General features: G+C 40.0%; 1 protein-coding gene across 2 annotated transcripts in view; it reads right to left on the bottom strand.

Annotated features, from left to right (window-relative positions):
* The window catches only part of CTNNBIP1 (catenin beta interacting protein 1), a 142782-nt gene that overhangs the window by 86270 nt on the left and 39746 nt on the right, over nt 1-16766 (bottom strand). The window contains exon 1 of one of the 2 annotated variants that reach the window (XM_053691496.1): nt 3381-3485. The exons of the other annotated variant lie outside the window; for it this stretch is intronic. The gene's annotated coding sequence lies outside the window, so the exon portion shown is untranslated. Of the gene's footprint in view, nt 1-3380; nt 3486-16766 lie in introns of those variants that run through there. 2 annotated transcript variants of the gene reach the window in all.

The raw sequence follows: 16766 nt of genomic DNA, 5'->3' as shown, positions 1-16766 counted from the left end.
TTATCAAATTTGTGTTGTTCTCATGTTCTTCTTTGTTAAATAAATATCTAGATAGGTGGCGTGCACGTGTCTGAAGAACTACAGGACAGGAAATAGTGCTGCCATCTAGTGCTCTTACTACTGTATAACAGTTACAAAACTGTTACTATATAGCGCTGCACGTGCACACTCCTGAGCCAACATCCTCTTTTTTTTTTTTAACAAAGGATAACAGGAGAACAAATAAAAATTCATAATACAAGTAAATTGGAAAGTTGTTTAAAATTGTATGTTCTACCTGAATCAAGAAATAATTTTTCGAGTTTTATGTCCCTATCAATCTATAACTAAATATACGGTAAGATTTATTAAAGGCTGAATGCTCCTATTAGCTTCTTAAACCCTCTTAGAGCTGGAAGATTACAATCACTACAAAGTGATCTGACTGGCACAGCTGCAAGGGGCTGTGTTGCACAAGCATCTGCTTGTGCAATGATAAATAAAGACAGAAAATGCTGAGCATTGTCCACCTGGACAATGATACATTTGCCCCATAGTATCCTTACACTACAGGCAATGATTTTGCTTGACATAGTAATATTGATAATACACTTTAAAAAGGGATATAAAACATCCTTTAGTAAAATAAATAAATATTCTTGCTTTGAGTTATAATATCAAAAAAAATTGATTGTGTTAAAAAAAAAAAAGTAAACAACTTCTAATTCTCAGTGTATCCACTGCCTGCAACTAGATAAAAGATCTACAAATACATAAATAAAGTTCTACTGTCACATGATTTTTCCAGCAAAGGTCATCTACTGAGCATGGGCAACAAAGTGACTGCAGCTAGAGAAGATGACTCCTAGCAACACTTCAGAAGAACAGCTAGAGAAGATGACTCCTAGCAACACTTCAGAAGAACAGCTAGAGAAGATGACTCCTAGCAACACTTCAGAAGAACAGCTAGAGAAGATGACTCCTAGCAACACTTCAGAAGAACAGCTAGAGAAGATGACTCCTAGCAACACTTCAGAAGAACAGCTAGAGAAGATGACTCCTAGCAACACTTCAGAAGAACAGCTAGAGAAGATGACTCCTAGCAACACTTCAGAAGAACAGCTAGAGAAGATGACTCCTAGCAACACTTCAGAAGAACAGCTAGAGAAGATGACTCCTAGCAACACTTCAGAAGAACAGCTAGAGAAGATGACTCCTAGCAACACTTCAGAAGAACAGCTAGAGAAGATGACTCCTAGCAACACTTCAGAAGAAAAGCTATTCCTTTAGCTTCATGTAGAGACCCAAACCCCTCTGCACAAATTAATTTAAATAAATAAAAGTTAAATACCTTTTAAAATGATAAATTATATACATTGCAATGATTAACCCACTGCTAAGTGCTTTTTATTACAATAATGAAACACGCTTATGTCCCTTTAAGAAAGTACATAGCTGAGGAGAGAGATGGTAAGTAGTAGTGCAAACCAAAACAAATTATTGGGAGCTAGCTGATCCCATCTAGTGAGCAAATGGCAAGGCATATATGTGCAGCCACCAATCAGCAGCTAGCTCCCAATAGTATCCTGAGCCTATCTAGGTATGCATTTCAACAATAGATATCAGTTGGAAAGTTATTAAAAATTGCATTTTCTGTCTATCATGAAAATTTAATTTGGACTGTACTGCCCCTTCAAAAGTCAGCTCCTATGGTAATAATTCAGCATTTTATTGGCTTGCTGAGATGTATCCCTCTCTCCTAACAGATCTGAGGGGGCTGTCCTTATCAGCCAATGAGCAAAAGTGGGAATTACACAACTGATAACTGCTGTATTAGTTTCAGTTTAACCATCTCCAAATATTTCTACAAGCAAAAAAAATAAATGTTTTCAGTATATTTAAAGTGAACACTAGATTATATTTTAGATTATTCCTAGATAGACAAAGGATGTAACAACTTATACCAAGACTAACTGCTGATTGTCCTGGATGCCATATTCGAGTATATAGTCCCAATATCAAAAACATTTCAGTAATTCATGAAACATTCTAATTTATTAATAGAGACCATGTATTTATTTCACATTAGGAAAGTCTCTTTAAATTTAGTTAATAAATAAACTCTTTCAACCAAGCAGCTTATTTTTCTAAGAATTCCTTTGTGCCTGTGCGTTTAAAATGAACAAAAGAATGAAATACACAACCCTGTGCCCCCCCTCCCCCTTTTGGTGTCTTCAGTAAAACATGAGCGGATCAGCCAGTTAAAGCCTGTACAAAAATACCCCAAAGCAGGGGTCGACAAATTTGTTCAAATTTTAGGAGATGGTAGGAATATTTAGGAACAATGCAGTGGTATTTGTATATAGATATATGGAGAATAACCCTAAATGTTAGGGCCAGGGGTAAAATTCTAGTAGCCAGTGGCTGCATGGCTCTTAGGTTTGTCAAGCCCTGCCCCAAAGCAAAGGTAATAAAAAAAAATTAGTAAATAAAAAGTGACATTTATCTGCACATCGGTGCTTGCTAAACACTCTGCACACAGAGCACACACACCCAAGGTGATTGACAGACTGTGCAAGAGCAGGGGCGGTACTGCAGTTTCTTTTGCAAGACATGTTGATGCCATGTCTAAATATTTTTAAATCAAAAAGATCTTGTTTGCTGCAATTGTTTTTCATTAGCCAAACTCCACCCACCACTTGCCTTATACGGAGGAGCCAATTTGGGCTTGAATCTGTAACAGCCAAGAATAGCCACTGTCATTATGTTAGTATAAAGGGCCTTGTTTTGTAGTTATCTGATGAAACCAATCAGCAGAGTTATGTTTGAGAAGTCTACAAGATGTATTTACAGCTAATAACTCACAATTTTCAGAGCTAAAATTACATGAAAAGGGGGCAAAATAATGATGAATGAAATATATTGCAAAGTTGTTTTACTACACATAACTAAACATTTTATATAAAAGTCTCAAGTGTTACTGTCCTTTTGTGTTTAATTCCATTGCGGAGGTTAAAGAACAGTCACAGGTAACAATTATTACACAAATAAAATGCTCACACACATTTTAACAAGCCATTACTGCATTAGTATGTCCCTTTAAATTGCTTCACTGAGTCTCAAGACTAACTTACACGTCCTGAGGAAAGCCGCTTGCCCAGCGAGGTGTGATGTGTTGCACATCAGACATGTAAGATAATACCAACTGTTTTAGCAAGTCTGACTGTCTAAAATATGTTAGAATCAACTTCTGCCAAAAACTTAATACAAAGCTGGCAAACTAGCACCAACCCAATAAAGGAAAAGGGTTAATCGATATACAACCCCATATACACGGGCCATACTGCAGTTGTCTATAGGAACATTTTTAGAATATATAAGATTACCATAAGGCTACTTACAGGATCATTTATGCACAAGTGGAACATATGTAAGAATGTGGAAGAGACCCTTAACTTCCCATGAAAATGATGCATTAAACCTCAGTCTGACCTTCGTTTGCTGCCAACTGTATCCTCTCTCCAGTGACAGGCTCAGAGCCAGCAGCAGCAGCCAAAACACCCAGCTGTCTCATTGAGAATGACAGTCCTGCTGACGTACGTGTTCTTAAGTCAACTGTACAGTATCTTATAGCTGCAGTTGGTCATGTTCTGAGATGTATTTGTCCCATAAGGCTCTATAGTCGAAGACAGTGTTTCTCAATCTTTTGGTAGCAAGTACCCCTGTAGAATCCACTCCAAATCCAAAGAAATACCTAGAGCACAGAGTAAAAGGAAAACACACAATCTATGTGCAGTATTATAGATAAAAACAATTTCCTTTATTAAAAAACAAGATTGCACTCACAAACTATAACCTCAACAAATGAGGTATGTAAACAGCACAATACTGAAGTCCTCACGGCACATAATGTCTCTCCCCTCCGGTTATAGCCTTAGTCCAACTGTATTCCTCGACTCTTAACACCGCAGGATGCACACCAGAATGCCGTGTTATGGGCTATCAGTAAAGTAAGTTTAAAGAACCCGACTACCTCAACTATACGTATCCGCCAAAAGCCGGCTAGCAGACACGCTGTGACGTTGCATACCCGATACTGCCGTGTGTGACTAGTGTGTCTGCTAGCCAGCTTTTGGCGGATACGTATAGTTGAGGTAGTCGGGTTCTTTAAACTTACTTTACTGATAGCCCATAACACGGCACTCTGGTGTGCATCCTGCGGTGTTAAGAGTCGAGGAATACAGTTGGACTAAGGCTATAACCGGAGGGGAGAGACATTATCTGCCGTGAGGACTTCAGTATTGTGCTGTTTACATACCTCATTTGTTGAGGTTATAGTTTGTGAGTGCAATCTTGATTTTTCCTATAATACTGCACTTAGATTGTGTGTTTTCCTTTTACTCTGCGCTCTAGGTATTTCTTTGAATTTGGAGTTGATTCTTGTTAGGCACTGCACCAGTGTCTTTAAGGGAGCAGCAGAACCAAACAGAGGAGAAAGGGGAAAGAAAGGGAAAAAAACGGAACTCTATTTGGGATAAAAAGGAACAGTTTTTTTCACGCATAGATATCTATTGCATATGTGTTTTCTTGTGTAATTGTATTGTATTTATGTACTAAATGAAATAGTGAAGTATTTATATGCACAAATAGGAAATACACTATATTGATTATTGTTGTATATTGCAGGAATATTGCCAAATAACCCCCTACAGCTGTTCACTTGTTTATAGTGTTACGTAAATAGCACTCTATTTTTTTGTTGTAAGTTTAAAGTACCCCTGTAGGCATACATTTATGTTCTATGTACCCAACTGTAGCACAAATATTATTGTTCTTTTACACAAGATTGTATCAGATATGTTAAGTACATATATGGGAATCAGATTTTTGTTTTAGGTTTTCCATAATTTAATGTTTGGCAATATTACAACAGAGAATAATAAACATATAAAACACAGATATATATAAGCCCATTGACATTAATAATGCAAATAATGTGCTTCTACCATTAAAACAACAAAATGAGGAAAATAAACTCTATACTGCATGATGAGAAAAGTAATATTTATGGTACCATCTTTCTATTTACAACAACCATTTCATACACAGTTTGTCTCATTTTACTGTGGCACACTTCAGTATGATGCACTTTACCTATTTCACAGTGGTAGATTTATCTCGTCTCTGTGACACTGTCACAGTAATAAACTTTCTATGTTCATATCAGTGAAGCTCAACTCCAGCGCTCATATGTCACTAAGAAGCCAGAATCTCAGGTTTTACTAATTTGAGATGAATCAGTGATTGATTAGTGGTCCAACCTAGGCAGGGAATTACTTACACTCTGCTCCGTTAGCAGGGCTCAAGAAGACAAATACAGCTTTCTTTGATATGTCAACAATCGATATATCAAGTAAAAATTAACCAATGCCAGTCCCTGGATTACCCCTTGCTATTGCCCCAAGTACCCCCAGGGGTACAAGTACCACAAGTTTAGAAACTAGGGTCTAAGACACCTGAACAGGAGCCGTTTTCTCAGATTACAAAACATACTGGTGACAGAAAACAGCTGAACTATACCCACTATCGCCACAAAATACCAAAGATCCTGCTACTGTTGCTGGTGGTGGAATTACCAAAGAAATGCCACAGATATACAAGTTCTTCAAATATGGGAGTTAAAGGGACATAAAGTTCAAATCTCAAATGTGCATGAGTTTCAGTTTTAGATAGAAGCTATTTTTTATTTTGAGCATGACACAAATCTAGTGAAATGTACGATTTTCAACCAGGGCTTTTACTGTGCACCAAGTATATGTACATATGTCCTGTACACACAAATTTAAACACAGAACCTGCTCAGAGAACATATTGCATCGGCAGTTCTTTCATACATAATCACTGATAAATACATGGCAGCGCCAGCAATCTGAAGAGGTACACAGGGCAGTTCTAATCGTTTAGTAGAAGATTTTATTTCTAATATATGCATGTAAAAAAAAAAAAAAAAGTTAGCTTTCAAAACAGAAATGTACTAATGTGATGTAAAACCTAGAATGTGAATATGCGTCAAAGCAAGTACCCCACCTGATATCAGCTCACATGGCTCAATAGTGCCTGATGTGTAAAGGTGCAAAGTGTACCCGACTTCCCTGAACCAAATTATAACACATCTCCCCTTGAGAGGAAGGCCTCTGTTCCAGAACAATACCACTTCTGTCTAGATCGCATACCACATTGCTCTGCGGAAGCCCATAAACAACACACACAACTAAATTAACCATTGCTGTGTGTAAAGTGCCAAGCAGTATGAATTCACTTTTATATAACTGGCACTGGGAGAACAATTAGGAATCAGTGTGCACTCATCTGCTAAGGAACAGATCAGATTTCAGCACAGAAGCACACGTCGGCTTGTGACGAGTAGATCAGCGCTTTCTACCCGTAAAGACACAGTGCAACCAAATGCCACGTATCTCTCATACTAAAGCAACAAGCTAACATCGTGCATATTCTGCATTGACAATAATATTTTGTAACTGTGGGGGAAGGTAAAGATGAGGTTAATTTTCACCTGCCTGACAAATATTGTTACCTTTTTTTTTGTTAGTGAAACAAGGTAATGTGCTCAGCTGGTTATTTTAACTTATATGGTCAGGTGTCCCCTCCACCATCTGATGACTTGGGTATGATTTATTATATGCTTAAAGTGAATGTAAATTTTGATGCTAAAGTGCCCGGTTTTTAAAACTTTGATTAAAAACAGGGGCACTTTAATTCATCAAAATTTACATTTCACTCCTGTTGTGACAAAAAAACTTACCTTTTAAACTTCACAGCAGCTGCTGCTTCCTCCGGTCTCACAAGCCATTTCTGATGTCAGAAATGATTGATAGGTCATCCTCCAATCACAGATTCCCCCCCGGGGGATTCAGTGTCTGAGTCACTGCTGTGATTGGAGGAAGCCGATGCCTCATTTTAGACCCAGGAAGAGGCTTTGAAACAGGTGGAGGAAGCTGGAGCTGCTTTGGAGATTAAAAAGTAAGTTTATTTTCACAACAGGAGTGAAATGAAAATATTGATGAATTAAAGTGCCCCTGTTTTTAATCAAAGTTTTAAAAACCGGGCACTTTAGCATCAAAATTTACATTTCACTCCTGTTGTGACAAAAAACTTACCTTTTAAACTTCACAGCAGCTCCAGCTTCCTCCGGTCTCACAAGCCATTTCTGATGTCAGAAATGATTGATAGGTCATGCTCCAATCACAGATTCCCCCCCGGGGGATTCAGTGTCTGATTCACTGCTGTGATTGGAGGAAGCCAGATACCTCATTTTAGACCCAGGAAGAGGCTTTGAAACAGGTGGAGGAAGCTGGAGCTGCTGTGGAGATTAAAAAGTAAGTTTATTTTCACAACAGGAGTGAAATGAAAATATTGATGAATTAAAGTGCCCCTGTTTTTAATCAAAGTTTTAAAAACCGGGCACTTAAGCATCAAAATTTACATTCACTTTAAATGTGATCGTCTTCTGTAACTAAGCTAAACCTGCCCCATAAAACATTACGGTTATTACAGTAGGTAATGGTACAAGCTCAGACAGTAACAACCTAGGTCACACACACCGGTATCAATATGTAGTAACCTCACTGATACAATTAGCATGAGACATATGCCACATCTAGGATTAATAATTACTGTGGAATGAACATAGCAGACTTTATCTTAAACTAACCAGGCAACCTCAAGTACCAAATGTACCAGTGTCACTAGCCACCGCTTACACCCTGCCCCAGGGCGACAAAGAATGTCACAAGGGTAATGAATTGTGCAGAACTGAAAACATAACAATCGCATTCTGAATGTGTAACTGGCACTTTATACTAAATAATGCTGCCTACTTCAGGATAGGTTTTTTATAAAAACATAATTTATGCTTACCTGATAAATTCCTTTCTTCTGTAGTGTGATCAGTCCACAGGTCATCATTACTTCTGGGATATTACTCCTCCCCAACAGGAAGTGCAAGAGGATTCACCCAGCAGAGCTGCATATAGCTCCTCCCCTCTACGTCACTCCCAGTCATTCGACCAAGGACCAACGAGAAAGGAAAAGCCAAGGGTGAAGTGGTGACTGGAGTATAAATTAAAAAATATTTACCTGCCTTAAAAACAGGGCGGGCCGTGGACTGATCACACTACAGAAGAAAGGAATTTATCAGGTAAGCATAAATTATGTTTTCTTCTGTTAAGTGTGATCAGTCCACGGGTCATCATTACTTCTGGGATACCAATACCAAAGCAAAAGTACACGGATGACGGGAGGGATAGGCAGGCTCTTTATACAGAAGGAACCACTACCTGAAGAACCTTTCTCCCAAAAATAGCCTCCGATGAAGCAAAAGTGTCAAATTTGTAAAATTTGGAAAAAGTATGAAGCGAAGACCAAGTTGCAGCCTTGCAAATCTGTTCAACAGAGGCCTCATTCTTGAAGGCCCAAGTGGAAGCCACAGCTCTAGTAGAATGAGCTGTAATTCTTTCAGGAGGCTGCTGTCCAGCAGTCTCATAAGCTAAACGAATTATGCTACGAAGCCAAAAAGAAAGAGAGGCAGCAGAAGCTTTTTGACCTCTCCTCTGCCCAGAGTAAACGACAAACAGAGAAGACGTTTGTCGAAATTCCTTAGTTGCCTGTAAGTAAAATTTTAGAGCACGGACTACCTCCAGGTTGTGCAGTAGACGTTCCTTCTTCGAAGAAGGATTTGGGCACAAGGAAGGAACAACAATCTCTTGATTGATATTCCTGTTAGTAACTACCTTAGGTAAGAACCCAGGTTTAGTACGCAGAACTACCTTATCCGAATGAAAAATCAAATAAGGAGAATCACAATGTAAGGCTGATAATTCAGAGACTCTTCGAGCTGAGGAAATAGCCATTAAAAATAGAACTTTCCAAGATAACAACTTTATATCAATGGAATGAAGGGGTTCAAACGGAACGCCCTGTAAAACATTAAGAACAAGGTTTAAACTCCATGGTGGAGCAACAGTTTTAAACACAGGCTTAATCCTGGCCAAAGCCTGACAAAAAGCCTGGACGTCAGGAACTTCTGACAGACGTTTGTGTAACAGAATGGACAGAGCTGAGATCTGTCCCTTTAATGAACTAGCAGATAAACCCTTTTCTAAACCTTCTTGTAGAAAAGACAATATCCTAGGAATCCTAACCTTACTCCAAGAGTAACCTTTGGATTCACACCAATATAGGTATTTACGCCATATCTTATGGTAAATCTTTCTGGTAACAGGCTTCCTAGCCTGTATTAAGGTATCAATAACTGACTCAGAAAACCCACGTCTTGATAAAATCAAGCGTTCAATTTCCAAGCAGTCAGCTTCAGAGAAGTTAGATTTTGATGTTTGAAGGGACCCTGTATCAGAAGGTCCTGTTTCAGAGGTAGAGACCAAGGTGGACAGGATGACATGTCCACCAGGTCTGCATACCAAGTCCTGCGTGGCCACGCAGGAGCTATTAGAATCACTGATGCTCTCTCTTGTTTGATTCTGGCAATCAATCGAGGAAGCATCGGGAAGGGTGGAAACACGTAAGCCATCCTGAAGTCCCAAGGTGCTGTCAGGGCATCTATCAGGGCTGCTCCTGGATCCCTGGATCTGGACCCGTAACGAGGAAGCTTGGCGTTCTGTCGAGACGCCATGAGATCTATCTCTGGTTTGCCCCAACGTCGAAGTATTTGGGCAAAGACCTCCGGATGGAGTTCCCACTCCCCCGGATGAAAAGTCTGACGACTTAAGAAATCCGCCTCCCAGTTCTCCACTCCCGGGATGTGGATTGCTGACAGGTGGCAAGAGTGAGACTCTGCCCAGCGAATTATCTTTGATACTTCCATCATAGCTAGGGAGCTTCTTGTCCCTCCCTGATGGTTGATGTAAGCTACAGTCGTGATGTTGTCCGACTGAAACCTGATGAACCCCCGAGTTGTCAACTGGGGCCAAGCCAGGAGGGCATTGAGAACTGCTCTCAATTCCAGAATGTTTATTGGCAGGAGACTCTCCTCCTGACTCCATTGTCCCTGAGCCTTCAGAGAATTCCAGACGGCACCCCAACCTAGAAGGCTGGCGTCTGTTGTTACAATTGTCCAGTCTGGTCTGCTGAATGGCATCCCCCTGGACAGATGTGGCCGAGAAAGCCACCATAGAAGAGAATTTCTGGTCTCTTGATCCAGATTCAGAGAAGGGGATAAGTCTGAGTAATCCCCATTCCACTGACTTAGCATGCACAGTTGCAGTGGTCTGAGGTGTAAGCGTGCAAAGGGTACTATGTCCATTGCCGCTACCATTAAGCCGATTACCTCCATGCATTGAGCCACTGACGGGTGTTGAATGGAATGAAGGGTGCGGCAAGCACTTTGAAGTCTTGTTAGCCTGTCCTCTGTCAGGTAAATCTTCATTTCTACAGAATCTATAAGAGTCCCCAGGAAGGGAACTCTTGTGAGTGGAACGAGTGAACTTTTCTTTTCGTTCACCTTCCATCCATGTGACCTTAGAAATGCCAGTACTAACTCTGTATGAGACTTGGCAGTTTGAAAGCTTGAAGCTTGAATCAGAATGTCGTCTAGGTATGGAGCTACCGAGATTCCCCGCGGTCTTAGTACCGCCAGAAGAGCACCCAGAACCTTTGTGAAGATTCTTGGAGCTGTAGCCAATCCGAATGGAAGAGCCACAAACTGGTAATGCCTGTCTAGGAAGGCAAACCTTAGGTACCGGTAATGATCTTTGTGAATCGGTATGTGAAGGTAGGCATCTTTTAAATCTACAGTGGTCATGTACTGACCCTCTTGGATCATAGGTAAAATTGTCCGAATAGTCTCCATCTTGAACGATGGAACTCTTAGGAATTTGTTTAGGATCTTTAAGTCCAGGATTGGTCTGAAAGTTCCCTCTTTTTTGGGAACCACAAACAGATTTGAGTAAAACCCCTGTCCCTGTTCCGATCGTGGAACAGGATGGATTACTCCCATTAACAAGAGCTCTTGTACGCAGCGTAGAAACGCCTCTTTCTTTGTCTGGATTGTTGACAACCTTGACAGATGAAATCTCTCTCTTGGAGGAGAGTATTTGAAGTCCAGAAGGTATCCCTGAGATATTATCTCTAGCGCCCAGGGATCCTGGACATCTCTTGCCCAAGCCTGGGCGAAGAGAGAAAGTCTGCCCCCCACTAGATCCGATCCCGGATCGGGGGCCCTCAATTCATGCTGTTTTAGGGGCAGCAGCAGGTTTCCTGGTCTGCTTGCCCTTGTTCCAGGACTGGTTAGGTTTCCAGCCTTGTCTGTAGCGAGCAACGGCTCCTTCCTGTTTTGGTGCAGAGGAAGTTGATGCTGCTCCAGCTTTGAAATTACGAAAGGAACGAAAATTAGACTGTCTAGCCTTAGCTTTGGCTTTGTCCTGAGGCAGGGCATGGCCTTTACCTCCTGTAATGTCAGCGATAATCTCTTTCAACCCGGGCCCGAATAAGGTCTGCCCTTTGAAAGGTATATTAAGCAATTTAGACTTAGAAGTAACATCAGCTGACCAGGATTTTAGCCACAGCGCCCTGCGTGCCTGAATGGCGAATCCTGAATTCTTCGCCGTAAGTTTAGTAAGATGTACTACGGCCTCCGAAATGAATGAATTAGCTAGTTTAAGGACTCTAAGCCTGTCTGTAATGTCGTCCAGAGTAGCTGAACTAATGTTCTCTTCCAGAGACTCAATCCAGAATGCCGCTGCAGCCGTGATCGGTGCAATGCATGCAAGGGGTTGCAATATAAAACCTTGTTGAACAAACATTTTCTTAAGGTAACCCTCTAATTTTTTATCCATTGGATCTGAAAAAGCACAGCTATCCTCCACCGGGATAGTGGTACGCTTAGCTAAAGTAGAAACTGCTCCCTCCACCTTAGGGACCGTTTGCCATAAGTCCCGTGTGGTGGCGTCTATTGGAAACATTTTTCTAAATATCGGAGGGGGTGAGAACGGCACACCGGGTCTATCCCACTCCTTAGTAACAATTTCAGTAAGTCTCTTAGGTATAGGAAAAACCTCAGTACTCGCCGGTACCGCAAAATATTTATCCAACCTACACATTTTCTCTGGTATTGCAACTGTGTTACAATCATTCAGAGCCGCTAACACCTCCCCTAGTAATACACGGAGGTTTTCCAGTTTAAATTTAAAATTTGAAATATCTGAATCCAGTCTGTTTGGATCAGAACCGTCACCCACAGAATGAAGTTCTCCGTCCTCATGTTCTGCCACCTGTGACGCAGTGTCTGACATGGCCCTAATATTATCAGCGCACTCTGTTCTCACCCCAGAGTGATCACGCTTACCTCTTAGTTCTGGTAATTTAGCCAAAACTTCAGTCATAACAGTAGCCATATCCTGTAATGTGATTTGTAATGGCCGCCCAGATGTACTCGGCGCTACAATATCACGCACCTCCCGATCGGGAGATGCAGGTACTGACACGTGAGGCGAGTTAGTCGGCATAACTCTCCCCTCGTTGTTTGGTGAAATTTGTTCAATTTGTACAGATTGACTTTTATTTAAAGTAGCATCAATACAGTTAGTACATAAATTTCTATTGGGCTCCACTTTGGCATTGCAACAAATGACACAGGTATCATCCTCTGAATCAGACATGTTTAACACACTAGCAAATAAACTTGCAACTTGGAATACAATTCAATTAGAATAAAATTAAAAACGTACTGTGCCTTTAAGAAGCACAGAAGATCTATGACAGTTGAAAATTAATAAATTGAAAACAGTTATAGTGTAAACAACACAACTTTAGCAAAGGTTTAATCCCATTAGCAAAGATAACAAATTCTGAAAGCAGGAAACAAATTACAGAATAAACGTTTTTTATCTCAGTCAAACTATAATTCTCACAGCTCTGCTGAGAGAAATTACCTCCCTCAAAATAAGTTTTGAAGACCCCTGAGCTCTGTAGAGATGAACCGGATCATGCAGGAAATACAATGAGCTGCTGACTGAAATATTTGATGCGTAGCAAAAGCGCCAAAAAACGGCCCCTCCCCCTCACACACAGCAGTGAGAGAGAACAGAAACTGTCAGAAAAAAGATTAAGCAACTGCCAAGTGGAAAAATAGTGCCCAAACATTTATTCACTCAGTACCTCAGCAAATGAAAACGATTTTACATTCCAGCAAAAACGTTAAACATAATTTCTAGTTATTAAACAGCTTTATGTACTTCTTACAGTGTAATTCTAGTGAAGTACCATTCCCCAGAATACTGAAGTGTAAAGTATACATACATGACATTATATCGGTATGGCAGGATTTTCTCATCAATTCCATTGTCAGAAAATAAAAGCTGCTACATACCTCTATGCAGATTCATCTGCCCGCTGTCCCCTGATCTGAAGTTTACCTCTCCTCAGATGGCCGAGAAACAGCAATATGATCTTAACTACTCCGGCTAAAATCATAGCAAAAACTCTGGTAGATTCTTCTTCAAACTCTGCCAGAGAGGTAATAACACACTCCGGTGCTATTTTAAAATAACAAACTTTTGATTGAAGATATAAAACTAAGTATAATCACCATAGTCCTCTCACACATCCTATCTAGTCGTTGGGTGCAAGAGAATGACTGGGAGTGACGTAGAGGGGAGGAGCTATATGCAGCTCTGCTGGGTGAATCCTCTTGCACTTCCTGTTGGGGAGGAGTAATATCCCAGAAGTAATGATGACCCGTGGACTGATCACACTTAACAGAAGAAAGAATCCATTTATTACTTGACCAGCTTTCCATGGTATCTAGAAATCACATATACAAGTAGCTTTAACCGTCAACGCTTGCTCTCAGAATATACACAAGTAAAACTACTTGATCAGTCACTGGACCCATTCACACAAATGCAGTGGCGGTTCTAGACAAATTTTACTAGGTGGGGCCACATTAAAAAATGGAAACAAATTTTTATATATATATATATATATATATATATATATATATATATATATATCTATATCAACAATTAAAATTATGGGGAGGCGAAAAGTGAGTTTAAAATCCTCCACTAAATACAAAATATAGAGAAAATAACTCATTATGTAAACCATTTACAAATCTAAACAAGTCAGAAAACTTGCTTTAAACCTAGAAACTCTCTGACTACACTGTTTCCAATGCAGCAAAGGAATCTGGGTAAGATATGCAAATGAGGTTCACAATGACTCACCTTTTTACTTTTAGCCTGCTTTTTAAAACAGACTTCCCTTTATGCCATAGCACTGCTGTATTACACAGCTTTTATGCTTAGCTAGGGTTAGTACAGTGACTCAGACCAATCCCAGGACAGCTGTTTTGTGGTTATTGCCACTCATCAGCTGGGAGTAGGTTAAATCACTGCTTGGTAAAGTTCATTTCTGGGGGAAATTCAACAACAATTAAAATTATGGGGAGGCGAAAAGTGAGTTTAAAATCCTCCACTAAATACAGAGAAAATAACTCATTGTGTACTAACCCTAGCTAAGCATAAAAGCTGTGTAATGCAGTAGTGCTATGGCATAAAGGGAAGTCTGTTTTAAAAAGCAGGCTAAAAGTAAAAAGGCGAGTCATTGTGAACCTCATTTGCATATCTTACCCAGATTCCTTTGCTGCATTGGAAACAGTGTAGTCAGAGAGTTTCTAGGTTTAAAGCAAGTCTTCCAACTTGTTTAGATTTGTAAATGGTTTACACAATGAGTTATTTTCTCTCTCTCTCATATATATATATATATATATATATATATATATATATACACATACACACATATATACACACACATACATACTTAGCTAGTGTTCAGATAGCACATTCAATGAAAATGGTGTCAAATAATTATTTACATACATTAGAAAAATAAGGAAAACACTCCAGCAGTTATTAGAGTGTTGTGGAGGTGAGAGGGCAGAGTTACATCTCTTCTGTTCTGGCAGTGTACAGGCTAGAGAGAACGTCTGCAAAACCAACCAGTGACACTTCTGGAACTCTTGTCTGCAGACTGCAGCTGTAAGATGCCCCCGTCCCCACAACAACCCGGGAGCTGTAGCACATCTCTGAAAGGGGAGGGGGCACAAGTTTTACTTCACTTTGTTAACCCCACGCTTTGACTAGACAGCGTTTCAGGGACAGGGAAGCAGATAAATAGCCTTGATCTTGTCCGGTATTTTTCAGTCAGCTCAGTGGCCAGCTCAGGGGGGGGGCCAATGGGGGTGCCAGGGACATTTTACAGGGGCACTGGCCCCTGTGTAGAACCGCACCTTCACAAATGCCAAACAGCCTACTAGCTGCTGGAAGAGGTTATATGGAAGAGTCTAACCCATGCACACAGACATTGGTAGAGCTGGTATACACTACTGATATGGCTGTCCTTTTCATGCCCCTTGAACATAATGTGTGCACTTAAATGGACACTGAACCAACATTTTTTCTGTCACGATTCAGATAGAGAAGCAATTTTAAGCAACTTTTTAATTTACTCCTATTATCAATTTCTTTGTTATCTTGGTATCTTTATTTGAAAAAGCAGAAATGTAAGTTTACGAGCAGGACCATTTTTGGTTCAGCACCCTGGATAGAGCTTGCTGATTGGTAGGTACATTTAGTCACCAATCAGCAAGCTGTACCCAGGTGCTGAACCAAAGATGGGCCGGCTCGTAAGCTTACTTTCCTGCTTTTTTAAATAAAGATACCAAGAAAACGAAGCAAAATTTATAACAGGAGTAAATAAGAAAGTTTCTTAAAATTGCTGCTCTATCTGAATAATGAAAGGAAAAAAAATGGGTTCAGTATCCCTTTAAAATTCCAGCAGAAAAATAAATCCCAAAAAGAGTGCCCATGAACTGATGCCAAGTGCTACTGTAATCACCATGGACTGAAACCTGTCCAGTGACTACAAATGTTACTTTCCTTGCACCTTCAAACAATCTACCATTACTTCCTCCCAAACTGTGCAGGCTGGTTAGCAACACATACAGACAACTTACAGCACATAAAAATAGAAATGGACTAACAGATGGATGCAATAACTCCGTAAGAGGCCATCAATAAATTACAACAACCACCAACACATTGTGCCCTGACCAGTGGAGAAGGAGCGGGTACTTGAAAAAAGCAGCATAACAGGATCAAACTTCTTGAGAAAGCTGTACATAAAAACAGTGAAACGTACGTCAGAGAATTGGGGGCTTGTCAAGGAGAAGGGTGAGGAAACATACCAGCACCAGGAGTGGAGAATGGAACTGACCTTTAATCTCACTTACCAGTTCTCAACCCGAAATGACTTTAAAAGCCTTGTTAATTTTTTTTAATTTGTTTTACGAAGTATGTACATTGTGTTGTACACATTATGTTCTATTACAAGAAAGAATTGTTCAGAAGTTGATACTGTTGTGCCACTGGGTTACTAATCACACACAAAAAATCTCAGCTGGATTTAAGCTCTGTAGTGTGCGAGTATTATTTTGCTACCAATTGAATACTTTAATTAGTTGTGCAGTGTTACGCTATGAACTGTTGGAATTTTTTTCTGGATTTGTTTCAATCAGTATAAAAGTAGTTTTTTTTAAATTAAATGTAAAAGGTGTGTGTTCACTTTTTATTGTATACACTTTGTTTTTTTAAATCACAAATTCACTTTATTTTTATTGCGTTAACTATTTTGTTACATACAGATACAGAGCAAGGATATCCAGCACAAGTGTATAGTCCAAGGGTGCAAAA

The sequence above is a fragment of the Bombina bombina genome, chromosome 8 (genome assembly GCF_027579735.1).
Source record: "Bombina bombina isolate aBomBom1 chromosome 8, aBomBom1.pri, whole genome shotgun sequence".
In the NCBI taxonomy this organism is placed as follows: domain Eukaryota; kingdom Metazoa; phylum Chordata; class Amphibia; order Anura; family Bombinatoridae; genus Bombina; species Bombina bombina.
Note: the sequence above shows the minus strand (reverse complement) of the source record. Positions and strands in the feature narration are given on the sequence as shown.